The sequence below is a fragment of the Natator depressus genome, chromosome 2 (assembly GCF_965152275.1).
Source record: "Natator depressus isolate rNatDep1 chromosome 2, rNatDep2.hap1, whole genome shotgun sequence".
NCBI classification, from domain to species: domain Eukaryota; kingdom Metazoa; phylum Chordata; order Testudines; family Cheloniidae; genus Natator; species Natator depressus.
The window spans coordinates 247,718,303-247,742,641 of record NC_134235.1 but is presented as its reverse complement, the minus strand read 5'-3'; positions in this window follow the sequence as shown (position 1 = coordinate 247,742,641).

Below are 24,339 nucleotides of genomic sequence, written 5' to 3'. Positions count from 1 at the left end.
TTTTCCCTGTGTTAAGAGGGAGGTTTATTCCTGTTTTCTGAAACTTTAAGGTTTTGCCCAGAGGGGGATCCTCTGTGTTTTGAATCTGAATACCCTGTAAAGTATTTTCCATCCTGATTTTACAGAAGTGATTCTTTTACCTTTTCTTTAATTAAAATTCTTCTTTTAAGAACCTGATTGATTTTTCATTGTTCTTAAGATCCAAGGGTTTGAGTCTGTGTTCACCTGTACAAATTGGTGAGAATTATTGTCAAGCCTTCTCCAGGAAAGGGGGTGTAGGGCTTGGGGGAATATTTTGGGGAAAGACGTCTCCAAGTGGGCTCTTTCCCTGTTCTTTGTTTAAAATGCTTGGTGGTTGCAGTACACTGTTAAAGGACAAGGCGAAGTTTGTACCGTGGGGAACTTTTAAACTAAGCTGGTAAGAATAAGCTTAGGGGGTCTTTCATGCGGGTCCCCACATCTGTACCCTAGAGTTCAGAGTGGGGAAGGAACCCTGACATCCCCTTTACACTATTTCAAATAGTCAATAGCAACTTCTTAGGGCCAGATCATGGTCCAGCTGTATGCAGTCATGCAGGGACATTTGAGGAAGTAAGCCCCACCCCCTTGTGTCTCCACTTGGAGGCACAAGGAGCAAAGCAGGGGCTGTGTGCCCAGTAGTTCTCTTACCTCCTTGTGTAAATAGCTGGAGAGCATATGGTAAAGGGTGGGAGGTGAGTGGATCCGTGGCTCTACCCTCTAACTGCACCAACCAGTATAAGAGTCAGTATCAGATATTCTAACTCCGCTGGGTTGCTCATAATGTGTCACAGCTTGGTCACGGCTAGAAGCAGAGACCATCTAGAATAAGTAAATTAAGGCCTGTTGTAAATCAGCACTTGAGTACGCTTATACAGAGAAGAGTATGACAAAACTAGACACTATCAGAAAAGCTGAAATATAAGCACAGCATAATACTATAATTCACAGAACATATTAGGCACTGAAATTCTTATATCTCGTTTCCTTGAGAAATGACGCGACAAGAGCAGAAAATGGCTAATATGAATCTTGTTTCATGACTGCGGTTGCAATGGTTATAGGACATGGTGTAAATTTAACACATTCTTGTTGTGGAGTGCTGTCCAGGAAGACTCTGGCTATAGGAGCTGCATGCAGCAAATTTAGGAATTGTTAAGAAATGGGTCTTACAATTTTTGTTCATAAATTGTTTTCAGGCTTTTTGTTTAGCAAGTGTAGGTCCTGTGCAATGTTCAAGGTTATAGAACATGAACATTTCTGCTTTCACAAAACATTGACAATCCTGACAGGCCCCAAAGAAACAGATAAGGGTTTCAGAACAGCCTTCCCGTTGTGGGATGCCTGTGAAGGGAGAGAGCTCGCTCAGGTTCATTGGAAACATAGCCCTGTTTTGTAGAATAAGCCTGTGAAACTTTTGAGGAATCTGACACTGCTCTGGGTTTGTAATGAAAACAGCTGGTGGGATATCATAAAACCACTGGATCTATCAGGTATTTATATGGCTCCCCTTACTGAAGTACGTGAGCACAGCCTTTAATGTATTTTACCTCACAACACCCCTGTGAGGATAGGCAGTACTATTAACCCTGTTTTACAGATGGCCATAGAGAGTAAATCAATGGTAGTTAGGTGCCTAAATAATAGTGAGGCTCTGGGCTTGAGTGACTTGCCCAAGGTCACACAGGGAGGCTGTAACAGAGCAAGGAATTGAACCCCAGCCTCCCAAATCTCAGGTTAGTGCCCCAACGACTAGATCATTCTTCCTCTCATCAGCTGCTCTGCACTTTCACAGCTCCACTGAAGTCAATGGAGCTACTCTGGTTTATACCAGGAGAAGATCTGGCCCAGCGTGAACAAACATCCGTTTGAATTTCAATAGCCTGTTCAGTGTGACCTTCTTGACGAAAGCGCTATTCACAGTCTATTATTTGTTATAGTCCCATTCAAAGTTTCAGCCATCCAATCAGGGAGAAGAAACAATATCATGTGATATTCATGCACCACGAATAATGAGTAGAAAATAGTTGAAGTGAAATTTACAAATAAGTCATGGACTGAAATCTGTCCATCCAAACTCTGTTGGTGAATGCTTATGGATAATAACTACATTCACACCAGTCAGGATTGGTTCACGAATGATTCATGAACAGAAAAAGGACTGAATTCCTCTGATCACTTATTTGCAATGACTATTGTGACCATATCTAGGACCAGCCTGCTTCTGAGATTGTTGAAAAATTTTGCACAGCTCCATGTCAGTGTGAAACTTCAAGCAAATTTATAAAGGCAGAACATAATTGCTCAAGTTAGGCCAGGACAGTAGCCTGTCTATAATGTACTCTTAGTAAAGTGAAATGCAGTAAGAACATTAGTTTTAAATCTCATCTGAAAGATGCTGCATCTGAAGGCATGCTGTAGTATTGGTTCAGTATGGACTGATAGGGAAGACTACCCCCTATGGATTCATCAGCCCCACCCGCTGCAGCATTTACCTTTCCCTAGAGAGGCTTCCTGGATCTGGCCCAACTCATGAGCTCTGACAAGATCACAAATTGTTGTAGCATGGTTGCTGTGCTGGTTGGTGCTTGTTGGAAGCACTGTCTAGTGGTTAGGGGTTCAGTCCCTTCTTACTGCGGATAGAGGTTTGTTGGGGAGCCTGGGCACTCCCAGTCCACCAGTCTCCAGCCCAGGGCTCTGTGGGGGTTACCAAAGGTCCAGAACCCAAGAGCACCTTAAGGCTGCCCTCCCTGGGCCACTTCCTACCCCGCACCCGATGGTCCAAGTTCTGCAGTCTGTAGCAAAAAGGATCAGTCTGTCTGGGCCCAGCAGGTAGCTCCTCTTGTCCAAGAAAGGCTGATGCAGCATCCCCTCTGGGGTACTCCCTGGGCAGGTCCCTCTCCCTGCCTTATCAGCCCCCTTCTGAGCTGACAGGCTTCCTTTTAAGCTCCACCTCCATCTGGAGCATTCTCTGCTGGTGTGGCAGGCGGGGTCGTCAGGGCCCAGAGTTGCTCTTTAACCCCCCTCAGTCCTGGTGCGGGATTTATACACCTCACCACAGTTGCCATTTCAGTTATTTTATTTGGCATACAGGTGATGTGGACTTTTAGAAGCATCACATATTGATGCATTTAATATAAATGTCATCTTATGGTATATTTTGGTTTATTCAGGTTATATGTTCTGGCACTGAAACTGTGTGTAAGGAAATTGTGTTTCAGCTAACTAGTCTCCTTTCTCCAATGCTTTCAGAGTGACAAACTCCCTGGAAATAAATGCCACTCTACGTTAGTTAAAATGCATGAGCCTAAAGCCTTCCTTACACTCTTTTTGGATAGCAAAACAACTGAGAAAATAACAACAGGAGTGAGACTGTCACTTCCTAATAAAGCTGGTTTTATGAGCAATTTCCTTTACAATGGATTCTGTCAATTACTATGCTACATTTCAACACAAAATGAATCATGTTCTGATGCTTGATATTGTCAGAACAATACCCTGGATTCACCATCTAATTCACTCCATGGAGAAACAGTGTTGCCATTTAAGGGGGGGGGGAAAGGGGGGAGGGAAGGCTTGAGTGCAATGTGAATATATAATAAAATGTTTAAGATATTTGTTTTTGCTGGTGAGTCTATGCATAATGCAGCAAGTAAGAATACCTTTAATTTTCCTATTTAAAAATCCATTTTCTAAACTCTGTGGATAATCAGAAATAGGCACTGGTTATTCCTTACAGTCATTATTTTGAAGTTTATCCCAGGTTATTAGGTTTGATTAAAGGATTTCACGGTTGGCTTGCTTGAGAGCTGAGGATTAAGCACTAAGGAGCTTTCTCTTGTTCTCTATCTTGGAGCTTATCATTTCAATACCACAGGGCTCTGATTATTTACAATTTTTGTAAACATACAGATTTTGTTCATTTACAGCTTTTAGCTTAGCCAGGACTATTAAGCCTGCTAGGTGATATATAATCTGACAATTTTGTTATACGCTAGAGTTGTACTGTTCCTCCGTGGCCTGGGCAATATATTTCCTTTGTCAGGTTAAAGCATCCAACTCACCTGGCTTATTATTACCTATGTATAGCACTCAACTACAGTTCTTGTGGGTAATTGGGTAACCTGACATGTTTGGTATCTGTCGCCTCGTTGGGACCTAAAGTTGTCTTTCCTGGGATGTCAGAATATTTTGTCCCACAAAAGCATTCTTTAGTTCTTTTTGCACAATACATCCTTTCGCCTCCCTGGCTCGAGGGGAATTGGACCATGGTGTGATTCAGACTTGTGAGGTAGTGCCCAACACTGCAGCATGTGTAGCGTTTCCAAGGCATGTGCAGAGCGTGTGGCTACAAGGGACCAGAGATTCTGTATTTTGGAGGCTTGTGCCTGAAGACACCCCTACACTTTGCAAGAGCATGGAGAAAGATGGGGCCAGATGCTTTCTCATTTGTCTGAAACAGAAGGACTCTCTGTCCCCAAACTCCGTCCAGCTCCAGCACTGATGCTCAGAAGACTTGGGCCCTTGGGTGGCTTGCTTTCTATGGGCGTCTGCCTGAGGTTGCTATGGAGCTGATTTTGCACAGGACCCTGCACAATGTAGGGCTTGCCTTGTTCTATGTTGCCCTTTTGGGGGAAAATCCAATCCTCTCTCCACAGTTATAGCGGTCCCTGGGCAGCAAAGTCAGTGCATTTCCACTAAATGGAGGGTGGAGTTAGAAAGAGGATGTGAGTGTGTGTGCAAGGAATGTGGGCATCTTCTGTGCAGCATTGATACCTGCTCAGTGAGGGCTCCCTCTGTGTCAATACCCAGGTCCTGGCTGTGGGGGAGGACAGCTATTCACAAATCATCTCCTTGTGGTGGACATGCATTGGAGCCACCAGGGGCTACTGGAGGCATTGGGCTGATGTAGCCTCCACAGAGCAGATCCATAGCTGCTCTGCAGCCTGGAGAGGAAGATTCCTTCCCACATCCCCAGCCCTCTGATGGAGCTACCTGGCTCAAAATCCACTTCCCCGGTTTTTCTGCTTTATGAGCAGTACCTTCACTGTCACCAGGCAGAGCTCAGGGAACATAGTGGGCAGCAGTGACTCTGTTTGGGCAGATGGCCCATAGAAATAGCGCATGAGAGTGGGGACCATAGGACTGGCCATGCAGACATGAGCAGGCCATATTCTTCTCTCAGTTACACATCCACAGCCCTAATGACTTCAGTGGGTAGCAATGGAAATGAAAGTCCATTATTGCCTATGAGTCTGTCTGTGTCTCTTTAATTTTTGTGGCAGGCAGAAAGCCTGTGGCTGTGGAATAAGGAGATCACATTTCACGGTAATAGAGGCATACAGAAATAAGATGTCTGATCTTTTAAACGGTGTTGGTAGCTGGCTGTGGGGTTGATGTATTTTTTGTACATTGAGGCATCATTGTGGTGGAGCACTGTGTCTATACAAAGTGACATCAGATGCTGCAAACAGCACCATCTCTTAGCTGTCGAAGGGCTTGGCTGAGACTAGCAGCTGGCTGAAGAGCAGCTGGCTGAGCAGAATACAGAAGAGATGGAGATGACTGGTCAGCAGAGAGAAGTACTTTGAAGAACATGTCACTACCATATTGTTCTCCAAAGAGAATCTGTGCCATCAGATCACTTACAGTCTGCATTCTGGATGTTCTCCTAAGCACCTCGCCGATTCTGTATACCCACACAGCCATGAAAAACACCCTTTCCCATTCCTAGTGGGTAAGAATGCTGTTCTCTACCCTGTTGGTTTTGGCGTTCTCCACGATAATCCATGCATTTGTGAGGTCCAGGCTTTGAATTGAATTGAATATTGTAATTAATCCTTTGCATCTAGAAGTTAAAGCTACAGTTGTTTCAGCAGGACAGGCTGTTGAAAACACATCACCCCATGCTCCGTCTCTTAGAATCATAGAATATCAGGGTTGGAAGGGACCCCAGAAGGTCATCTAGTCCAACCCCCTGCTCGAAGCAGGACCAATTCCCAGTTAAATCATCCCAGCCAGGGCTTTGTCAAGCCTGACCTTAAAAACCTCTAAGGAAGGAGATTCTACCACCTCCCTAGGTAACGCATTCCAGTGTTTCACCACCCTCTTAGTGAAAAAGTTTTTCCTAATATCCAACCTAAACCTCCCCCATTGCAACTTGAGACCATTACTCCTCGTTCTGTCATCTGCTACCATTGAGAACAGTCTAGAGCCATCCTCTTTGGAACCCCCTTTCAGGTAGTTGAAAGCAGCTATCAAATCCCCCCTCATTCTTCTCTTCTGCAGACTAAACAATCCCAGCTCCCTCAGCCTCTCTTCATAAGTCATGTGCTCTAGACCCCTAATCATTTTTGTTGCCCTTCGCTGGACTCTCTCCAATTTATCCACATCCTTCTTGTAGTGTGGGGCCCAAAACTGGACACAGTACTCCAGATGAGGCCTCACCAGTGTAGAATAGAGGGGAACGATCACGTCCCTCGATCTGCTCGCTATGCCCCTACTTATACATCCCAAAATGCCATTGGCCTTCTTGGCAACAAGGGCACACTGTTGACTCATATCCAGCTTCTCGTCCACTGTCACCCCTAGGTCCTTTTCCGCAGAACTGCTGCCTAGCCATTCGGTCCCTAGTCTGTAGCGGTGCATTGGATTCTTCCATCCTAAGTGCAGGACCCTGCACTTATCCTTATTGAACCTCATCAGATTTCTTTTGGCCCAATCCTCCAATTTGTCTAGGTCCTTCTGTATCCTATCCCTCCCCTCCAGCATATCTACCACTCCTCCCAGTTTAGTATCATCTGCAAATTTGTTGAGAGTGCAATCCACACCATCCTCCAGATCATTTATGAAGATATTGAACAAAACCGGCCCCAGGACCGACCCCTGGGGCACTCCACTTGACACCGGCTGCCAACTAGACATGGAGCCATTGATCACTACCCGTTGAGCCCGACAATCTAGCCAGCTTTCTACCCACCTTATAGTGCATTCATCCAGCCCATACTTCCTTAACTTGCTGACAAGAATACTGTGGGAGACCGTGTCAAAAGCTTTGCTAAAGTCAAGAAACAATACATCCACTGCTTTCCCTTCATCCACAGAACCCGTAATCTCATCATAAAAGGCGATTAGATTAGTCAGGCATGACCTTCCCTTGGTGAATCCATGCTGACTGTTCCTGATCACTTTCCTCTCATGTAAGTGCTTCAGGATTGATTCTTTGAGGACCTGCTCCATGATTTTTCCAGGGACTGAGGTGAGGCTGACTGGCCTGTAGTTCCCAGGATCCTCCTTCTTCCCTTTTTTAAAGATTGGCACTACATTAGCCTTTTTCCAGTCATCCGGGACTTCCCCCGTTCGCCACGAGTTTTCAAAGATAATGGCCAAGGGCTCTGCAATCACAGCCGCCAATTCCTTCAGCACTCTCGGATGTAACTCGTCCGGCCCCATGGACTTGTGCACGTCCAGCTTTTCTAAATAGTCCCTAACCACCTCTATCTCCACAGAGGGCTGGCCATCTCTTCCCCATTCTGTGATGCCCAGCGCAGCAGTCTGGGAGCTGACCTTGTTAGTGAAAACAGAGGCAAAAAAAGCATTGAGTACATTAGCTTTTTCCACATCCTCTGTCACTAGGTTGCCTCCCTCATTCAGTAAGGGGCCCACACTTTCCTTGGCTTTCTTCTTGTTGCCAACATACCTGAAGAAACCCTTCTTGTTACTCTTGACATCTCTTGCTAGCTGCAGCTCCAGGTGCGATTTGGCCCTCCTGATATCTTTCCTACATGCCCGAGCAATATTTTTATACTCTTCCCTGGTCATATGTCCAACCTTCCACTTCTTGTAAGCTTCTTTTTTATGTTTAAGATCCGCTAGGATTTCACCATTAAGCCAAGTTGGTCGCCTGCCATATTTATCTTCAATGGCTCTCTGATAAACAGCAGGGTTAAAGTCAAGGTTTTGGTCTCTATCTGCAAAATCCTACATGGGGATTGGCCCAGATTAACTGGGGGCTGACCTGACTTTATCCTGTACGATTGTGACCTCCCATGACAGCTGTATTCCATCTGTCATTACAAGAGTGAGATGTGTGCGCAGGAACCTTTCTCAGCAACCAGCCCACCAGTCTGGAAGGGATCAGGACAACTATGGACCACAGAGCCTGCAGCGTGACATGCAAACCCCACTCCTTCAGCCTAACTCTTCCACAGCACAACCACCAACCCAAACATCCCAAAGTTTCGTCCATGCATCAGTGTACCTCTTGGTATCTAACTACTTCACGCACCCAGCGTTACATGGGCATGTTCTTGAAGCGTGTGGTTAGTGGCTGTTCTGAGAGTTAAAGCTAGGTGTATGGAAGTAGATAAATACAATGTCTGAGTGTTTATAATCACTAACGTCGTTAATTGTTACTATCCCATCTGACATGATGTTTCCAATTTGGTCTTTTGACTTTGATATAAAAACTGGACAAAGTTGGAAAAGGAAAATCAAAGAGCTGAAAAATAGACCATCTCCCATCCTTTTCCTTCTGTTCCCTGAGATCAGTTCATAACTTGTGCTGCCTATTAATTTTGTGATGCATCATGCTTGGCTTATCTTCTTCAAACAACTCATTTGCAGTAGTTGCAGTAAAATCTTGTTACTAACATTCTGGTGTTAGTTTTAATTTAAAAAGGCCTTGAAGTCAGATTCAGCATAAAATAGCCACTGTGGCTGATAACCCCTGGGAGCTCTGTAAGCCTTCTGGACTGCACAGCCAGAAGCTACTTATTACTCCAAAGGTGCATAAGGTGGCTAGGGCAGGAGGGGAAATAGTCTCTCTCTGTGGTGCTCACAGGAATGCCAGACTAGGCTTTCTGCAGCCAGCACCTTCCCTTGATCAGAAGCTCTGTCTCAACCCAGCCTGATCACTCAGACGTGAACATTATCCCCATTCCTCTGCAAAGCAGTTGTTGCTAACTGATAGATGAGCAAGAAGGACAGACAGCAGTAATGTAAGCACCGGGATAGGAAGGATGGCCAAGTGGTATGGCATTGGGCTAGGACTGGGGCTCTATTCTTGGCTCTGCCACAGTCACCCTGTGTGACATTGGGCCCATCACTTAGTCTAACCTGGGCTTCAGCTCCCCATCTGTAAAATGGGACTACTGTTTGCCTAGCTCACAGGGGTGTCGTGAGCATGTACTCAATTAATGTATGGTGCTTAGAGACAATGGTGATGAGATCTGTGTACATATCTAGAGAGAGAGATTAGACAGGTGGGGAAGGAGAGCCAGGAGTGAGAATGCATTAGTCTTACAGGCCTATTGAGGGGGACATAACACAGTGAAACATTGTGGAAACTTGTCCCCCTCCCACAGCAGCTGCCCCAGTAGCCTGATGGCTGATTGGAGGCCAGACCTGAAGCCATTGGTGTCCCCATACTGTGAACTGTGGGCCATGAGTTCTCCTTCCCCTAGAAGACTAGATAACACACTGCCACGGGCCTGGAAGGGTTATTTTATTGGGGCTAGGGAGAAGGTGTGCTGGGTCTGTCAAGCTGCCTGGAGTGGCTCACGAGCATGAGTACCAACCTCAGGGCACACTATGAAGAAGCAGGGCACAAACGTAAACTGGATATGAGTTCTATACTTAGATTTCAGCAACCAAGTATCAAGTGTGAACTCTGCAGGTACATAACAGCCTTAACATGGAGTCACAGACAGTCCCCTTGGGTACTTCAGTCTACCTTGCCTCCCAAGAAAGCTTACCTTTTGTGATCCTGTACACCCAGAATTACCAGAATTCTCGGGTTACTCCCAGTCTGAAAGGACCAGTCACTTAGCCCAGGTCAGTTGCACCTTAGATCCTATACCAAATGCATGTAGCCAATCCAATAATAAATTAACTAAAGCTTTATTAACTAAGAAAAGGAAATGAGAGTTATTTACAAGGTTAAAGTAGGTAAACATACACACACATGAGTTACAGTCTTAGGTTTCGAAAAATAAGACAAGTTTCTATGATAAGCAAGATCTCTGTATCTTTTAGGGCTAACCCAGGCTGAACAGCTGGGGATCCATTGCTTATGCTTAGAAATCTTCACCCTTCAGAGTTCAAGCAGCACAGAGATACAGTGCCTTGTCAGAGATTTTTATTTCCTTCCCCCCAGAGTTCAAGCTGATTGGATGAGTCCACCAGCATGTCTCTTCTTCATGGGTGTGTTGGGGAGCAATCAACAAAGTCGTTGTCCTTTGATGTTTTACAATGGCCCATTTGGTTTCAATGGTTTTATAATAACCCTTCCTGATGGGCAGGACCTAACACCTTCTGTAGGAAGCCAGCATTTTACATTAATCAATGCTCCTTTCCTGTTTGATGACTTATACAATTACAGAGGTTTATAATGCAAACACTTAATATAACCTTATAACATGGGTACAGATGTTATAAGCAGGGGTGAAAGAGTTACTGGTACCCTGGGGCCAGCTCTGGCCCCTGGAAGGGGTGGGGCCTAGGGCGGAAGGGACGGGGCTGAGGGGGTCAGAGCCAGCCCCAGCCCACCCTGTAAGGTAAGTGCCCCCCCCCAATTTCCTCCTTCCCCCCACTGGAGTAGCAGCAGCAGCCCGGGGCTCTGGGGGCTATTTAAAGGGCCCAGGGTTCCCCTGCTTCTACTGCCCTGGTCCTTTAATTAGCTGCTGGAGCCCTGGGGAAGCAGTGGGGCTCCAGCGACTATTTAAAGGACCTGGGCGGCAGAGGCAGCTGGCGCCCCGGCCCTTTAAATAGCCCCCGGAGCCTCTGCTACCCCAGGGCTCTGGGGGCCATTTAAAGGGCCTGCAGCTCCCCTGCTTCTACCACCCCTGTCCTTTAAATAGCTCCCGGAGCCCTGGAGTAGCAGCGGCAGGGCTCCGGTGGCTATTTAAAGGGCCAGGGCGGTAGAAGCAGGGGAGCCCCGGGCCCTTTAAATAGCCGCCAGAGCCCCGCAACCTCTACCCCAGGGCTCCTGCAGCGGGGCTCTGGAGGCAATTTAAAGGGCCTGGGGCTCCAGCCACTGCTGGGAGCCCCAGGCCCTTTAAATTGTCCCCTGGGGAAGCCCCAGTACAGTGCACCGACTCTTGGTGGTACGCCGTACCGGGGCATACTGGCTTACTTTCACCTCTGGTTATAAGTAAGATTAACACATGCTGTGTCCTACAAGCATTTCATAAAGTCTAAGCACTAAACACATTCTTATAAATTTAAGACCTATTTTAACAATACTAATACAGAGGTGAGCCAGACTGGTTTCCAGCTAGGCATTTGTCACTGTTCAGCAATGCCTAAGGGCCTTGACATGAGTTGGCACCTGTCCTGCCAGTATCACAGGGCCTATTAGAACTAATGCATAAACAGATACACCCTCAGGAAGACTCACTTCTGTATGATGGTAACTCTAGTTCATAACATTCACACTACCACACCACCCCCCAGTTGCCTTCTCATCTCCTTTGCTGCCTGTGACCTGGAAGCCATTTTGTTTGCAAAGAGAACTGGGAGGTTTCTGAGTGCTGTTTATTAGGGACCATGTATAGTACTTCCTTCCCCTTCACGTATTTGGTATTCCTTGCAAGGCCTCCCTTGCTTGCCTTTACACCAACACAGGGATCTCCACTTCAGGCCAGGGATGGGACCATAAGCAAAATCCTGGTTCTGTTTTGGGGTTGGCAGTGTAGCTGTACCTATACATATTTGGGATGGGAGGCTCCACAATCTTACCTAGCAGAGACTGGGGGAGTGAGAACATTACCCTGGACTATAATTTCAAAGACCTTTTGTTTGAAACAACTGTTTTTCTTTTGATCACCCAGGTGAATGTATTAAAATGCGAATTGTAGTCAGAGATTAAAATCCCTTCACCTGAAATAGCTTGAAAATAGAACCATTTTATTAGCATTCGTAAAGGCTTCTGATGAGAAATAATGATGATGAATCATTAATATATATTTTCTGCTGCTTTAAAAATTAAATCTTTGTGCCACAATGTGTTCTACTATTTTATAGTGATAATATGAAGCCTCTGGGGTTGTTCTCATAAAAGGTAATCCATAAATTTTATAAAGCCTTGTGCTGCATTATCTTTTATTGCAATAATCCAGCTTTTCAAAAAAGCTCCAAGGCATCATATTTTTTCCAGAAGCCACTATACGGGGGGCAGACATCAGCACGTGTGGTGGCAATTTCTAGTGAAAACACCATACCCAGTTGTAGTCTCTGTTCCCAGCGTTATTGAATTCTGTCTTTTTGAACTATGCAAACCATAGTGAAAGAGATCTGAAAGGATTTAGAACTGCAGGATTTTTCCATAAACATTTTCTTCCACTGATCGCATTTTATTTTGATTTCCGTTCTCCAGCTTCCTGTCCCACAGCGTCTTTTCAAACTTACCCTCCTAGCCTTTAGATGAACATAGGCCCCATGACACAGTGTCTCCTTCCATATTCGATGCAGTGTCAGGACCGCAGCATTGAACTCAGGCCTGCAGGCAGCAGCCTTACTCGCAGTCCCATGGTGGTGCACCGAACTGCTACCCCTGGTGAAAAGCCATAGTACTGAAGACCTACAGTCCCACAGCAACCATGCCTCAGACCCCTGACTGGATGGACGGGCAGCACTCTCACTGGGTGCCAGACTATATAAAGGCCCCAACAGGAAGCAGCAGCTGTCTGAGTAACAGACCATTGGCTGCTGCCCGACTGTCTTATCTGCCCGTACCTGCCCAACGGACTAACCTGGCCTCTTGGGTAAGATCTTCTGGCTATTGATGCCTCTGAAAACTCTCACCACTGCCCTCGACTGCCTCTGATACAGATTGACCTACTGGCTACCTGACCACTTGTGCACCCTTGACTACTGCTCCCTAGTGTGCCTGGGCCACGGGGGATTACAGGCAGGGAAGTATTATTATCTCCATTTTTACACTCGGGGGCTTGAAGTGCAGTGAAATTTGAGACAGGAAGTCTGAGGCAATGCTTCCTTTTCCCCACCTTTTGTCTGTCTTATCTATTTAGATAAGAATTTAGGAGACCAGGGTTTAATTCCCTGCTCTGTCACAGCCTTCCTGTGTGATCTTAGGCAAGTCACATAGGGTGGGGTCCATGAAGTACAAAGGTGCCTAAGTCCCTGTTTTAGGCTCTACAGAGATCCACAAAACTCCTGCTGAAGCTGTAGGCACCTAAACTCACTTGGCACCTAGGGAGTTTTTATGCCAAAAAACTAAAATGCCTATGTTTCAGACTCTGGGCATGCACAATGAGGCCTCACTCTATGTGTCAGGACACCTATTTCTGCCTAGGCCCCGGAGTGATTCATGGAGCAGGGAAAGACAGGTATTTGTCTAAGTTACATGCAGGGGTCAATCTGGTAGGGGTGCTTGGAGGATCAGGTCCTGGATCAGGTCCCCTGCAAAATTCAGTGGTGGTGGCAGCAGTGGTAGCAGCAGCAGGCGGTGGTGGTGCCACCCCCCCCCACCTTGTAACTTTTAGCTCAATGGTTATAACATTCACCTGGGATGTTGGAGACCCAAGTTTAGTTTCCCCTTCTCTGTCCCAATGGCTATTACAGTGTGGAAAAATACTTAAATAGTCACTGAGACAGATCGGGAGAGTGAGAATCACTTCACAGGCCAGTTGGTTAGGGCACCAGGTCCAGTCCCCTTGCTCCAACCATTCTTTCATTATACAGCCAGAGTGCAACAGTTTCAAGAGGAGAGACTAAGGGCGCCATGTGTCAGAATATCTCATAACTCAGTGGTTAGCGCATCCTCCTGAGTGGTGGGAGACCCCTGCTCAACCCCTCTTTCTGCCTCTCGTTGGGGGAGAGGAATTGAACCTCGGCGTGAGTGCTCTAACCACTGGTGGCATGGGCTAGCTTAAGCATCTCCTTGCCTAGCATGCTGGATTTTGTGGGCCTCAGTGTAAGGTGCCTGTCTCTCCCCATTCATTGTATGGGAACCTAGGCGCCTAACTTGGCTTTGTGGAGCTCATTTTTCACTTTTGAATATATCGGCATTCTTAGATGTTTATTTTCCCCCATTCCTTGCACAGGGACGTAAGGTGCCTAATTCAGCTTTGTGGATCACGGCAGCATTCTTGGATTTTCTAGGCACCTAAAAGTTAGGTGGTGTGATGCTCAGGATTTCAACACCTCAGCCCCACGGTGGATCCCACCTATGCCTCAGGTTCCAGTCTGTAAAATGGGGATAACAGCATTTCTTTCTTTCACTGAGGGTAATGACTAACGAGCCCTCTTGTTCATGTCCTTGTTCAAATGCTAGTATGGCTAGTAGGAAGAAAAGCCGTTCCCCAAATATTTGTGCAAACAAAATCCCATTCACTCAAATGTTTAACAGAGTAAAAGAGGCCATAAGCATGGTCAAACTGACTAGGCTATTGACATTCAAACAAATATTTGTACACAGTGGGCCATTTCCCCTTATGGACTGTGTCCAGTTATCTGTGAGGCAATATCTCTGAATTTTAGATCGGGGCAGTCCAATACATTCTTCTCCATTCAAAAACCGGTTAAAACATGGCCTAATTGAAACATGAACACAAACAAATTCATTTGGAGGAGGATTGTAAACACATGAATTTCTTGCCATTCAACTTCCATGGTTCTTCGCTTGAGTTCTGTTTTTGCTGTTGTGTTAAGTACAGCTATTCTTAATGCTTTAGTAAGCCTGTTTACAGTCGTACTATCTGCTATGCATGATTCTGTTCATCAGTATTTTCCATCCTTGTCAGCAATTTTAATCAGAGTGATGAAGCCAGATTAAAACTATTTAAATATGCTAATACTCTGACAGGCAATTGAATGGCTTCTTATAAATGATTCAGAATCAAACATAGCTTCCTGGGTCTTGCACAGCTGCACCTTGTTAGCTTTGATATTTCTGCTTGTCAAATACATTATATTGCCACTTATTGCCTTTGCTGTCTGACTTATCTTTCTGATGACTGTAGATTTATTTCATATTCTTCACAGATGGCATTCCTGCCTGTCTGCCATCAGAAAGGTGGCTTTGTAAAATTGCATTGCAAATTGCACCTAACTGCATTTCTCATACTTTACACACTGGAGATGCCTATCAGAGAAACCTGTGATTGTGTAACAGTTTGCAGTCTATCAGTGAAAGCACTTAAATTATAAATCGGCAATGTCTAATGTTTCATATCCATTCTGAAGCTAGAAAGACTGAAGGTTTAAATTCAAGACTTAGGAGGTATTGAATAATTGAGTGGCAGTAATATTAATAGTATTATGGTACCCAGACCACCCAATCAGGGATCAAGGCCCTATTGTGCTAGATGCTACACCACCAAAATGAAAAGAAATTCCCTGTCCCCAAAGAGTTTACAATCTAAGAAGAGCTGCCTTTGATTTGTGGTGTTTGTAATTTTGGCAAAGAGAGTAAAGGAGGAATAATAGAGGTGGGAGGAATATGGACAGTGTTAAAGGGAGAGAGTAAAATTTATCAAATTCTGTTTTTTGCTTATTTTAAATGTCCATCCAGTGCTCTGAGCACATGAACAGAATTTGATCAATTTTATTCTCTCCCTTCAGTACTTTCCATATTTCTTTACTTCCATAAGACAATAACAGAAAATACAGCAAGGGATAAAGTGTTAAATGCCTTTTTTGTTTCAGCTTTCACCAGAAAAGCTAGCAGTGATGGGACAACTAACATAGTGTAACTGGGGTGGGATCTGAGGCTCAAAGAGGAGAAGAACAAGTTAAGAATTACTTACACAGGTTAGACGTCTTCAAGTCGGCAAGGCCTGATGAAGTACATACTAGAATACTTAGCACGTACTAGAATACTTAGCATAAGGAACTGGCTGAAGAGATCTCTGAGCCATTAGCAATTATCCTGGAGAACTCATGGAGGATGGGAGAGATCCCACGGGACTGGAAAAGGGCAAATATAGTGCCTATCTATAGAATGAGGGAAAAGGACAATCCACGGAATTATAGAACAGTAAGCTGAACTTTGGTACCCAGAAAGATAATGGAGCAAATAATCAAACAATTTGTGAGCACCTAGAAGAAAATAAGGTGGTAAGTAACAGCCAACATGGATTTGTCAAGAACAAATCATGTCAACCCAACCTAATATCCTTCTTTGACAGGTCAACCGGCCTGGTGGATAGGGTGGAAGCAATAAGTGTCATATATCTTGACTTTATAAAGGCTTTTGATACTGTCTCACATGACCTTCTCATAAACCAATGAACTATAGCCTACTATAAGATGGGTGCACAACTAGTTGGAAAAGCATACCCAAAGTAGTTCTCAGTGGTTCACAATTAAGCTGGAAGGGCATATTGAGTGGAGTCCTGCAGGGATCTGTCCTGGTTCTGGTTCTGTTCAATATCTTCATAAATAATTTAGATAATGGCATAGGGAATACACGTGAAGTTTGAGGATGATTGCAAACTGGGACGGGTTGCAAGTACTTTGGAAGACAGGATTAGAATTTAAAATGATCTTGACAAACTGGAGAAATGGTCTGAAATAGGATGAAATTCAATAAGGACAAATGCAAAGTATTACACAAAGGAAGGAATAATCAATTGCACACATGGAAAATATGAAAGGACTGCATAGGAAGAAGTACTGTAGAAAAGGATCTGGGGTTATAGTGGATCACACCCTAAATGTGAGTCAATAATGTTGCAAAAAAAATAAAAAGTGAACATCATTCTGGGATGTATTAGCAGCAGTGTTGTAAGTAAGACACAAGAAGTAATTCTTCCATTCTACTCAGCACTAAGGCCTCACCTGGAGTGTTGTGTCCAATTCTGGGACCCCACTTTGGGAAAGATGTGAACAAACTGGAGAAAGTCCAGAGGAGAGCTACAAAAATGATTAAAGTTCTAGAAAACATGACCTGTCAGGAAAGATTGAAAAAGCTGGGTTTGCTTAGTTTCGAGAAGAGAAGATTGAGGAGGAACATGATTCCAGCGTTCAAAGTTGTTATAAAGAGAACCATGATAAATTATTTGCCTTAGCCACTGAGCACAGGACAAGAAGCAATGGGCTTACATTGCAGCAAGGGAGATTTAGGATAGACATTAGGAAAAGCTTCCTAATTGTCAAGGTAATTAAGCACTGGAACAAATTACCTAGGGAGATTGCGGATAGAGCCCTGCATGAATACAAAATTTGTATCTGCATCTGATATGCGATCCGCAAACATGGATGTGGATATCTATGGATATAAAGCAGATAGCTGCAGATTTGTAGGGCTCTAGTTGTGGAATCTCCGTCATTGGAGGTTTTTAAGAAAGAGTTACACAAACATCTGTCAGGGATGGTCTAGTTAATATTTAGTCCTGCCTTGAGAGCATGGGACTGGACTAGAAGACCTATTGAGGTCCCTTCCAGTCCTAAATTTCTGTGATTCCTCTCTGTACCCATCTAATATTAATTTCCATCCAGGGGTGATTGAGTAGGTGACCAAAAAAAATGGACAAATTCTGCACTGGTATAAGTAGCCCCAATCTTGCAAACCCTTATGCACATGTTTAACATTAAGCATGTGATTTGTTCCACTGAAGTCAATCAGACTAGTCCAGTGGTTCCCAAACTCGTTCCGCCGCTTGTTCAGGGAAAGCCCCTGGCGGGCCGGGCCAGTTTGTTTACCTTCCGCATCTCCAGGTTCGGCCGATCGTGGCTCCCAGCGGCCGTGGTTCGCTGCTCCAGGCCATTGGGAGCTGCTGGAAGCGGCGGCCAGTACGTCCCTGGGCCCGCGCTGCTTCCAGCAGCCCCCATTGGCCTGGAGCAGCGAACCACGGCCACTGGGAGCTGTGATCGGCCGAACCTGCGGACGTGGCAGGTAAACAAACCGGCCCGGCCTGCCAGGGGCTTTCCCTGCACAAGCGGCAGAACAAGTTTGGGAACCACTGGACTAGTCACATACAGTTAAACATGTACATAAGTGCTTGCAGGATTGGGTCCCATGTGTGCCTACTGAATTTGGCCCTTAGTTTTAAAAGAAAATAGAGTCAAATCAATGTATTTAATGAATAGCAAGAGATGTAAGTAGTGCATCCCGGTCAGCTGTTCACTAGATAGAAAACCTCTGCCAAAAACTGCACCACCAGGATACTGGGAAATGAAATGTATCACACACACAAATAGCTCATGGAGTCTTCAATACATAAACTACCAGATCACTGCCAAGGGATTTTATTCGAGATGTGGAATACTTTAGGATACATGCACACCAAATGATCTTGGGACCCAACTTTGTCATGAAGTCTGTTAAGGAAAGATTTAAATGAGAGATGGCAAAGACCTGCAATAGTAGGTCATCCAATCTATCTACCCTGCCAGGTCCAGGATTGTGCCTTAAGAGTACATTTTCTTGTGCTTTGTATTATCTATGACTAAGAGGGAGAGATCAGAGGAGAAAGAACATGCCATTTTAAACCTAGCTTTGGATCAGTACAAATTAGCACTGGACAGTTAAGTGATATTTAGTTCCTCATTTTGTATGATCAGGGCTTGGGAATCAGGTCTTATATTTGACGTTTGTTTCTTTATAAAAATTTTTCTCGGCAGTGGCTGTGAGCTGGATGACAGTTGTGTTATAAATTCTGCAAAAAATGTAATAGGAAGTGAACATTTTTAGTTTTCATTGATTTACTCCCTGCCCCACTAAAATTTTTAGTTTTTTTCACTGAACAGCTGGAAAAACTTCAGCTTGCGTGCTTTTGAATTCATTCCATCTCAGGTTCATCCTATCCACTGACATTTCAAGCTGTTAGTTTGAATGACACAAAATGGGGATAATCTTACTTCTTTTCTCTTACCTCTTTTATGACTTATCTACTAATGCCCTAATTCAGGGGCTCAACCACGCACTTATGTATATGTTTAAATCCATCCCTATCTAGAACAGCACTCAAGCTCATTAAGCTGTTGTCCTCAATAGAGCTGCTTTCCTGAATGGAGGCCTCAGACTGCAAGCTATTTGAGACAGGGACTCTCCTTTCCTATGTGTATGAAGAGCACCTAGCACAATGGAAGCCTCAGTCTTGGTGGTGGTCTCTAGGTGTTATTGGAATATAAATTAATAACAATAAAGTGCTAAGGAGAAAGTTATACACAATTTCAGATTTATTGGTCAATATCCCTGCTGTATAAATTCCTTGCCTCCACTGCTATTAGAATCATAGAAGTTTAGAGTTGGAAGAGACTTCAGGAGGTCATCTAGTCCAACCCCCTGCTCAAAGCAGGACCAATCCCCAACTAAATCATCCCAGCCAGGGCTTTGTCAAGCCAGACCTTAAAAACCTTTAAAGATGGAGATTCCACCACCTCCCTAGGTAACCCATTACAGTGCTTCACCACATCCTAGTGAAATAGTTTTTCCTAATATCCAACCTAGACCTCCCCTTACTGCAACTTGAGACCATTGCTTCTTGTTCTGTTATCTGCCACCACTGAGAACAGCCTAGCTCCATCCTCTTTGCAACCCCCCTTCAGGTAGTGGAAAGCAGCTATCAAATCCCCCCTCACTCTTCTCTTCTGCAGATTAAATAACCCCAGTTCCCTCAGCCTCTCCTCATAGTATTCATCGAATCCATCAGGAGAGTAAACTTGATTCATTTTTCACTTTTGGGGTATTGTATTTATCTATTTTTATTATACTATTACTAATAACAACAACAAATCTCAATCTGCAATTCATCCTTATTGGAGTTAATACGATCTGTGTTGGAAAATGTTAAATCTGAGTTAATTTGGGGGATTAAATGTCTTGAAGTATGAAAGTCTGAGAAACTAGCCATTGAAATCTGGAGTTTCTTTCAGAGGAAAAACAAAAACATCCCCCCCCCCACCTCCAAACATTAGATAAAATAATCCTAATTTTTTAAAAATACAATAGTGAAACCAAAATGCTGCCAGAACACATCGTGTAACCAAAGCATGGTGAAATGGGTTAATGTGCACAAGATGCTTTACAAAATAAGACAAGGGAGAAAATTTTCAAAAGTGACTTAGGCACTTAAGAATCAAACATTCAGTGAGACTCTTTGTAAGTGCCTAAGTTACATTTGAAAATGGGGCCTAAGCACCTTAGTCACTTTTGAAAATTTTCTCCCATTATCCTGCCACACCAAATCTTGCAATCTAACTTAACCCAGGGCAATAGGGACAGGGAGGGTGTGGAGAAGACATGGACGATGTTGGTATAAGGAGGTTCTATGAAAGAAATGGGATTTTAAGTGCTTGACCCCCCCCACCGCTACGTCCCAGGCCCCGCCCCCACTCCACCTCTTCCTCCAGGGCCCCACCCTGTCTCTTCCCATCCCGCCTCTTCCTGCCCCACTCCACCCCCTGCCCCGAGTGCGCCCTGCCCTCGCTCCACCCCTCCCACTCCAGCGCCTCCTGCACGCCACTGAACAGCTGAGCGCTGCGGGCGGGAGGCGCTGGGAGGGAGGGGGAGCTGATGGGCTGGGCCTGCCAGCAGGCGGGAAGCACTGGGGGGAGGGGGAGAGCTGATCAGCGGGGTCCCCGGTGGGTGCTGAGCACCCACTATTTTTTCCCGTGGGTGCTCCAGCTCCGGAGCACCCATGGATTCAGCCCCTCTGATTTTAAGAGACATTTGAAAACCATAGAGAAAGCGTACTTGTGGCACCTTAGAGACTAACCAATTTATTTGAGCATTCTAAGGTGCCACAAGTCCTCCTTTTCTTTTTGCGAATACAGACTAACACGGCTACTACTCTGAAACCTGTCATAGAGAAAGAGTGCTTGCCAAGGCAGCAGGTTGTTCCAGACATACGGGCAACATGAAAGAGAGAGTTCAGCAAAGCTGAGCATGTGAAAAGAAAGCTACAGGGAGGAGAGGTGGGAGGAGCCTGGTGGCAAGAGTATAAATAAGAATAAATAGGGGCATAATGTAAGTAGAGGGAAGACTATGCAGGACCGTAAAGGCAAAGGGTTTGAACTGGATGCAGTAAGAGACCGTGCTGGATTTCAGCCTGTGTGCACAACTCCAGCAGCATAAAGGGGCTTCAGTGCCCCTGAGCCATGTGGCCAGCACTGGGGCAGGGTCAGTCAGTGTGCACAGTTCTACCTCTGCTCATGGGCTCAGCCTCCCCAAACCTTGCGCTGCTGGGGGAGGGGGCAGTGGTGGATTTGGGGCCCCCTGAAAAGTCTAACCGCCCCACCCCGCCCCCGCCAAGGCCCTGGGGCTGGAGGAGCTCTTGCTCCCCACCGTGGCCCCGCAGCCCACCCGTGGCCCCAACCGAACTCTCAGCCTCCCCCTCCGCCCTGGCTGGGGCCACGGGGAGAAGGGGGACTGAGAGCAGCGAGTGGGGGTGGGGCCTCATCCGGAAGAGGCAGGGCAGGGGGCTAGCCTCCCCAAGGGGAAGATTCACCTCCCGCCCATGCCTCCCCTTCTCAGAGTCCTGTCATAGGAGCATGGGTGTGGTCAGAGTCCAGATCCTGCAGAGTAGCCTGGGTAAAGCTGGTGTGAATGAGAGCAGCCCGGAGGGCAATGTAGGAGGCACTGAAAAGAGCTGTCATAAAATCTTCAAGCCACTTAACTGACATCTTTTTCTAAAATCAAGAACTCTGTGAATTAAAGCACAAATAATCCACGAGTAAGTCTCCCTTTTCTGTGGTTTGATGGAACAAGTGGGAGAAATCCTCAAAACTGATGATTTTGCTCGCAGGAGGACTAAGGTCATATAAAGGCTGAAATATGTCCCCACTGCTCTGCCGTGAGACCTGGAATTTACTGTGAAATATGGAAGTGCCATTTTGGGCCAGACTGGATTAGTGAGCAAATTGCAGCTATTAGCAAAACCTAGAGCACAGTCAAATGCAGTTATCCGATGGAAATGAACATGCTGGAATATAAAGAGAAGGGAATGCAGGTGCATTTGGCATATCTGATTTCTAATAGCTTTGGAATTGCTTTTTTCAAAACTTGGATGCTTATTGAATGAGAACAGAAATCCTTTATAAAAATAAATATCAAATAACTTAAAGATCTTAAATCATTACAAGGGAAATCTATCCCTTGGGGTAGATAGCTGCACAGTAAGGCCTTGTGTGTCACAGCTATTTCCCCCCCGCCTTCCCCCCGCCCTCCGGCCACTGTCATATATGGAATCACAGTTCTTCCTAAATAGGAGACATTTAGTTAAAAAAGCTACTGCTACGGATACAAAGAGGCTTCCACATAGCTTGAGTTCCTACTTTATCTGCTTTGTTTTCCAAGGACCAAATCCTACCTGGTACTCTACACAGAGACACCTAGTGGATAAGTAATATAGTAAAAGCAAACATACCATTACTGTCCTCTGGTATCCCCATGCAGAGCCCAGGAGGTTAGCGAGTGAGGCCTCTGCACCTCCTTGGTGCTAGGGAAGTGAGTCCAGCTCTGACTCAGAATATGCTGGAAGGGAAGGACTGTTGAGCTTGGGCTGGAAGAATGGCTTTTGCAGATCTGGTGGCTGGAATCTCCTTCACAGAGAGTACATAGAAGGTAGCTGCCTCTATTCTAGCTCAAGAGCTATGGCCACGTGCATATAGCGACCACCATTGTCCCTGGAACCTGCCAGCAGCTGCCCCACTGAGGAACATGGCCATGGGGCAGGTCCTAGGGCCTTACCTATTAACTTCTTAGGTTATTAAAATTGAAAGAGTTTTTTTTAATCTAAATTTCCATTTCCCTATTTATGCCACTTGTTTCTTTGAATTTCTCACAAAATGGACAATGAAAATCAGAGGCGCCAGCTTCCTCCAGGCTCTGGGGGTGTTCAACTCCCCTGTTCTGCCCCAGGCCCAGCCCCCACCTGACCCTTTCCCCCAAGCTCCCACCTGCACCCCACTTCTCCCCACCCCTGTTCTGCCCCATGCCCTGCCCCCACCCCACGCCTTCTCTCAAGCCCCCACCCCTGCCCCACCTCTTCCTGCCCTGGCTCCACCTCTGCCCAGCCTCTTCCCGCCCAGTTCCATCCCCTCCCTCGAGTGTGCCACATCCCCCTCCTCCCCATCCACCTCCCCACCAGCGCCTCCTGCATGCCGCGGAACAGCTGATCACGGAGGGCAGGAGGCACTGGGAGGGAGGGGGAGGAGTTGATTGGCAGGGCTGCCAGCGGACGGGAGGTGCTTGGGATGAGGGGGGAGCTGGCTGATGGTGGGTGCTAAGCACTCACTAATTTTTTTATGTTAATTGGTTTACAAGAGCTATTTCCACTGGATTAAAAAAAAAAAGCATGGAAATAGCCTCAGGTTAGCCTGTTTAAAGAAAAACCCTAATTTTTTTCATTCAAATTTGACCTTACTGTCTCTTTAACATATGGAAAAAAAAGTCAGTGAAGCTCAAAAAACAACTAATTCCACAAAGTTTGCCCACCCTTGTACAATACAACAACATAAGTTTATAACAATATTAACTATCTGCTGGGAAACATAGCAAGGAAACACACCCAATCCTCTAAAGTGAAGAGAAATCTCAATAGGTCAGGTTAACTGAATTAGATACCAAAGGCCTCTACTGGACACTGTGGAGGAAGAAATATTACCAACTTTTGTGCTTAATGGTATAGCAGATTTCTGATCTGTCATAACATCGTAATGAATCAAGTGATCATTAATACTTCCAAGGTTGAGGGATTAATTTAACTGGCAAGCTTAACAGAATGCCAATTAACTTCTTGGTGAATGGTTTCAGAGTAGCAGCCGTGTTAGTCTGTATCCACAAAAAGAAAAGGAGGACTTGTGGCACCTTAGAGACTAACAAATTTATTTGAGCATAAGCTTTCATGAGCTACAGCTCACTTCATCGGATGCATGCACTGGAAAATACCGTGGGGAGATTTATATACACAGAGAACATGAAACAATGGATGTTACCATACACACTGTAAGGATAGTGATGAGGTAAGGTGAGCTATTACCAGCAGGAGAGTGGTAAAACCTTTTGTAGTGATAATCAAGGTGGGCCATTTCCAACAGTTGACAAGAACCTGTGAGGAACAGTACGGGGGGGGGGGGGGGGATAAACATGGGGAAATAGTTTTACTTTGTGTAATGACCCATCCACTCCCAGTCTTTATTCAAGCCTAAGTTAATTGTATCCAGTTTGCAAATTAATTCCAATTCAGCAGTCTCTCGTTGGAGTCTGTTTTTGAAGTTTTTTTGTTGAAGAATTGCCACTTTTAGGTCTAATCAAGTGACCAGAGAGATTGAAGTGTTCTCCGACTGGTTTTTGAATGTTATAATTCTTGACGTCTGATTTGTGTCCATTTATTCTTTTACGTAGAGACTGTC